General features: G+C 43.6%; 1 long non-coding RNA gene across 1 annotated transcript; it reads right to left on the minus strand.

Annotated features, from left to right (window-relative positions):
* Window positions 1–3791: 3791 nt before the first annotated feature.
* Window positions 3792–6086, minus strand: LOC311035236. Its single transcript, XR_014599677.1, has 3 exons — window positions 6032–6086; window positions 4288–4356; window positions 3792–4074 (listed from the first exon to the last, which is right to left on the minus strand). It is a non-coding gene; the product is annotated as an uncharacterized lncRNA (long non-coding RNA).
* Window positions 6087–6645: the final 559 nt, after the last annotated feature.

Here is a 6645-nt window from a genome sequence, read left to right on the forward strand (position 1 = left end):
GATCGTACCGTCCTACAAAATAACATGCCAAAGTTAGACTGTCATACAGTAACGACGGCTGACTTGGTAGTAAGTCTAGGAACTATAATAAGCAAGTCAAGAGTAAGAATTAATAAGTGTTAGTAGCCCCCCCACCCCAAAAAGACATTGGCCCCCATTCACTAAGCGATTTAGGCCCATATTTAGGTGTCAGATTCGTTAATGTTTTTTGGTCGGTCAATTTCACGGGAGGTGCGCTCTTTCTCACGTCTGCTGTGAGGCTGGTGTACATAGGCCAAAGCTTGCGTATGTCTTTTATAATGCTTTATTTTTCATACCGAATCAATTAAAATAGTGCCAAACCTCAAATAGAAATGTGCCCAACAGTCAACACTTACATATATAAATATTACACGGATCATGTCGTGCGCTGAGATGCGCTCGTCTTTCTCTCCAACAGCCACGAATTTACAATCAGCTGACAACTCCGCACATTTCAGGGACATACACACCCCTTTCTGAATTGCACGTCAGTTTTTGATTAGAGAAAATACACCCTTCTTTAGTAACTTCATTTACACGCTATTTACGGACAGCTTAGTGAATCGGGCCAATGACAACCGTAATGTGCACATTTCTTTCAAACATTAAGTTCTTGAAGGAGTTGTTGAAAAGGGAAATTAGCCAGCCAAATCTTTTTTCAAACAGGGCAGAGGAATTCTTTAACATTTACCATGTATCTTTCCACTCAAACAGAGAGCGTCTCCTTTCAAACCCCAATGGTTCTAATCAGCCCCCCGCCCACAGGAGTAGCCCAATTCTCTCACAACTTGCTACAAAAATCCCTCATGAAAAAATATATAATCTACTACATTTAATTTTCCACCTTCACATGTGTCTCCTTCTCTAATAATCAAAAAGTGCTATATATTTCATCTCGCAATCTACTTCCGGATGGTTCGTTTTGCACCTTCTCTTGCCACATCGGTCACGGGAAAGAAATAAGCACTGCCGTGGTCTATGGAAACGACGAGCCCAAAAGTGCACCCAAATAAGCCCACAATCGCTTATACAAACAGTCAGACCTGGCAACGCAGCCTACGCCAATCATGCGTGAGAGATCTACAAGCTATGGGGCAGAGACGCCACCGTATCTTAGCAACAACTACAGCGCTCACTCTCATTGGTCGTGTCACGCTAAGAGCAGTCTCCAGACAATGGCATCTCCGAGAGCTTGCTGTAGTGTTTATATATCTATGGCTGTAGCCATCACAGTCTAGCCTGGGTGCCAGCCTGCTTCGCTGCGTTCGGCGGACTTTTTCTCTAAAAAAAAAGAAAAAGTCCGCCGAACGCAGCGAAGCAGGCTGGCACCCAGGCAAATCACAGTCAGTCGCAGCGACGACGGACAGGGCGCTGTGATAGCTGCCATGTCGCTAACGCTAACGTGGTTGTCATGCCTGCAGCGGCTGTGCAATCACTTTGTCAACAATGCACGTTCGTGTGGTGAATGTCAATATTGCTGCTCAGTTAGTCCATTGTAGATGGTGTATGTTTGTGTGTGTCTTCTGGAGAGCTATGTAGCTCCACAGCAACTACAGTAACTAACGTAATGGCAGGACCGCCCCGTGCTACGCATGTTAGGCTGCATTATGGTAATGTAGTTAATTCAGATAATTACGCTCAGATTTGAGCAGTGCTTATCAACCCTTTCAGGCCGCCCCCCCCCCGAAATAAACGCACTTGATCTGGGGACCCCCCCATTCTGTTTGACTCCGTTCCACAAGTAAATATTGTGAAAATAGCCGATCTACAAGTTCGAAACGCCTCACGTTGAGAGGCTTTGTAAGCTTGTAGATCGGCTATTTTCTACATGACTGCCTCTTTCTTAGATTATTTGACAATGTGGCCCATGTTTTTATAGTATAGTTTGTTGACTACTTTTGTTGCAGAAATGGTCATTTCCTTTACTTTCGTTTTTTAATTGTCTCCGCCAGGCCGAAAGGCATGGCGCAAGACTATGTTTCTGCCCCTGTCCGTCCGTCTGTGATAGCTAATCTCTCACATCGTTGACTTGCTCGCAGCGAAACTGTGCACACACACTCCCTGGATGCCAATTCAGAACCTCTGCCCTATTTCTTTCACATGGCCCTGTTACAGTGCCACCAGGAGGCCGCTTTTTGCTAAACACATTTTCTCACAGTACTCCTACATATTTTGCCCAAACATCACGCAAATCGGTACACAGTATCTCCACAGTCATTAAAAAAAAAGGCTCTTTCAGATTTTTCATATTCCATCCTGATTGGCTAAAATGGCTTCCAAAGTCTGCAGGACTGCTCCGTTTGGACCAAAATGCCTCACATTATGAACACAGCATGCACTTTCCGTGCAACTTTGCACCCACATTCCCACTATGCCGAGGAAGAAATTCCACTTGAGATTTCTCTAATCAGCCTCATGGTGGCGCTATAACAGCCCAATGTGGACAGTCAGTGAGAGCTGGATAAACGAGGTACAATGTGTCAAAAGGACTCTGTACGGCTGTCGATACATGAACACATGACGTCGGTCGGAGAGGAGATATTGTGTCTTTTGGACAAACAGCAGCGTGGTGCTGATGTTTGTTGTGTGAAGCAGCTTAATGTCAGAGTGTTTGTGTTGGAGCGCCTCAGTGCGGCTGCAGAGTTCATGTGCAACCTCTTCCAGAGAGAGACAGAGACACTAGAAACTCTGCTGGAGAAAAAAAAAAACTGCTGGGCATTGACTTGCATATGGACATTGATCTACACACTGCAGGTATATCTGCTACACACACAACATCAAACTAAACACTACAGGTATGATGCAGCGTTTGCATTCCAGCCAGCATGCCAGCGTAGTTCCCATATGGTTTCAAGGTGGGCTAAACCATATGGACCCCATGTCAGCAATGTCAGCGGCATCCACTTCAGTCCCAACTGCGATGCCCATGCAGGCTATAAGTAGCTTCTACCTGGCCCTTAGGTGGGCCCCAACTAGCCATGTTTATGTGGGACCAAGGCGGGTCCTAACTGGGTTTGCCCATGCAGGCTTTAACTGGGTTCTACCTGGGCCCTACAGTAGGTGTACCCTAACCAACCAGAGTGCAGTGCCCATCGCTCCAATTGTTGTGACGTCAGGGCTCTCAATACTGCACATTGGTGGAGGAGGAGGGGCCGCAGGGCGACCGCACACATCGCTGAACCAATGGTAGCCCACGGATGTTTCCTCTGGGGATTTACAATCTGCCCCTCTATGCCACATATCATCCGCACTACAGGGTCTTCACTGACCGAGCCACGGCCCCACTGGCCCTCATGACGCTACGCCACTTATATGAGTTGCCAAGTGGCCGCGGGCGCTACGTGGGCGTGGCCGCGGGCTAGACGCGAGCCCCCGCGTAGCGGGGGCGAGCTTCTAGTTGTGACCAAAGCAACAGCCTTCCCTTGGCTGACCTTCAACCCTTCTGGTGGACAGCCACAAATTTGGAGAGGCATCTCAATAGGCACAAATCGCACTGAAAGAGAGTTAGAATAATTAATCATTAGCAAAATATACATAATACTATATAAACTCCCATAGGTTTCAATCATTATCAGCATGTTTGCTGACTAGGGTTCAGTTATTTTGATTGTGTAAGTTGCTCTGGATAATATTGTCTGCTAAATGCCTATATTGTTAATTGTAACTTACCACATTGTCTAATAGCCTTGTCCACAACACAACTGGTTGGAGGCAATGGCTGCAAGAAACCAGCAGACATCGCATCCCTGTTGTGGAGCACACAGGTTTTGTTGTGTCTGCTAATATCACATTCTCCACAGAGGAATGGAGATGGGAGGCAGTCTCTGCATTTGACAGCTGCCATGCTGTTCCCACACTGGCTGCAGACGCGTGTTGCCACGTTACCCTGTGCCAGCATGCTGTTAACATGGCACGGCCTCTTTTCCCTCCATCTTTCTGAAAAAAGTGTATTACGTGTGCTCCAATCCACGTTAGCCTGAGGAGCTCTTTGTTCTTCTTCTTCTGGCTCATCATCACCGATCAGGTACTGCTGCAGATCTCGCAGAAGATATTCTATTGCAGTTGTAAAAGAAAAACAGTATGTATGAGGCCCACTAATATTTGTTTTGGCCAAAAACATGGACATTAAATTGTAACCGCGTTACGATTAAACATTGTGAATAATGTTTGGAGATTGCTGATCAGTAGCTTAAAAAAACTAAAACAGAAAGCTCTGACTTTTTTTTCAGATGCAATGTACAAAACATTAAACATTGAATGACCTACCATCAGAAGCAAAGCCCGCCTCTGCATTAGGGGGAGGTGGGGAAGCAGACCCGGAATGGCACGGTTCAGCTGTAATGCAGAAAACATTAACCTATTTAAGCAGTATTTATAATGTAGAACCATTACATTTGTACACAAATCTATATTAATATAGGTTTTGGATCAGACTTATAAAGGTTTTGTATGCTTTGATATAGACCACATCATTGAGTTAGAGTTTTTGTCATTTCTCTGTTTTTGGATCTAGATACATCAAATGTATGCTACTACGCTTTAACTTTTGAAAAGAGGTTTCTGGACCAAACGCCGCCTATATCAAAAGATGTTTCATGTTAAATGTGTGCCAGTCAAATCATGCTAGGATTAGAAAACTTTTCTTAATTTCAGGATTTGAGTGAGTAGGTCGGAGTGGCTTTTTGTCAGTATCGACCAGGAACGAGGGTGTCTATCCCCTTTTCAACACGCTAGGCCCCTGGTAGATGTATTGATGAGACCTACCATCAGCTCCCAGACCTTACCGCACATCTTACCCAAGCAGTGCTACTCATACACTCAGTGGTGCCCGGTATCGAAACACCGGTGTTGAATCGAGGTCCATGTGGTCCAAAGGCTAGTACTCTACCGACTGAGCAACCCGGACACAATGAAGAGGCTACTGGCTAGCACTATAAAAACAGCACTTGAGGTCAACCGAATGGGGCGGCCATAGCCAAATGGCTGGAGGGGCCACCCTCAGGTATGACCCTCGGGTCGTCCAGTGTAGTGTGTCAAAATGTCTGGAACAAGTCACTTAACCCCTAACTGCTCCCCGGGTGTCGTATTAATGGTATTAATACTGCTCCAAATAGTTAGGCGCAGTAGAGGAAGAATTTCAGATAGTGTAATGTGTAAATGTACCATGAAAATAATACCCCTAGAAATGTAAGATAACCCAAGTATTATAATTGTGTTTCTATTTCTGTGCAATAGCCAATTATTTTCACCCCTTGTTTGTCTAATGTCATTATAAATTGCATTGTTTTAGTCAGTCTGAAATAAGGGTGTAACAGTAAAAGATAGTTAAAGCTCTATATTATGATAGTAATGATTGCTATAGTGTTTTCAATAACAGTGGACTCCCCGCCTCTAATAAACAAAACATATTTTTAGGTGTGTTGAAATTTAAATCCAATCAGGAGAGTACCCATTTATCAGTGTTCCAGTTTCAATTTTGTCTGCTCATTTCTTCATGTCATCACTTCCAATATCACTTTATCCGGTATCCTGTAAGTGTTTTCTCAACTGATTGGATGAAATTGGTATCCTGAAAATGTTTTGTTTACTAAACAGCTGAGACAGGGAGAACCCGTTACTGAACAAACAACCTATAGCAATGATTACTATCAAAATATAGAATGTTAACAAATAACAAAAAGTAATTTAACTACATTTAATCAAAATAATCAAATGATTATTAAAATTATCAATTTGAATAAAATAGATTAAAAATCGTTTTAACAGAATTTGTTTTAACCCCATAGCACATTTAGTACATTCATAGTGATGCATGTATGGTCTGGCAATGATGCTTCACTAACATTGAAACACAAAAGCGTCCCAGTCCAGATATATACACATATGTAATGTCTATTGTGTTTTGATGGTGCAGGTAGCAGTGGCACTGGCATCATAGACGAGATTGGTTAAGGAAGGACTGAAACGATATCAAATCATATGTTTTATATTTGGAAGAATTAACACTAACCGTGACTAGTCAGACTAGATGGTCTCCGACCAACTACTGGCCTCTTGCTTATTACATTGCCATCTGAATCTCTCTTTGTCCACCTCAATTTAGGTGGTTGTGCAGGAGCAGGACGTGGTTTTACTGTTTTGGCTGGAGCTGCTTGTTGTCCAACAATGTCATCCAAGCCTTGCAGTATCTCATCACCCTCTCTCTTTGCTCCCCTCACGTTCAGTGGTCGTGCGGGAGGTGTTTGCTGTCCAACGATATCATCCAAGCCTTGGAGAATGTCATCGTCCTCGGCACTCATACTAACAACAAAGAGTAAACAAAGAGTTAGCTTGCTATAGTATGAATGTCTAAAAGTTTTGGTGAATTGGATACATAGGACCACAATGGAAACAAGCCCTTAGGGCTTTTTTGTGTTATACTTGTAGCATCATTGTATAAGCGTACCACTTTATTTTTTGCAAACTGTTAATACAATATTCAATCAATGAAACGCAACGGGCTAACGTTAGCCAAGGCTAGCCAGGCATGTTGCTCGTAACATAGGAGGATAACATGGATGATTGATTAGCTGAATTTGACAAAAGTGCATTAGATACAAGAATCTCTCTGTCTTACCTTTAACT

The sequence above is a fragment of the Gymnoscopelus microlampas genome (assembly GCF_963454915.1).
Source record: "Gymnoscopelus microlampas genome assembly, chromosome: 19".
Taxonomy (NCBI): domain Eukaryota; kingdom Metazoa; phylum Chordata; class Actinopteri; order Myctophiformes; family Myctophidae; genus Gymnoscopelus; species Gymnoscopelus microlampas.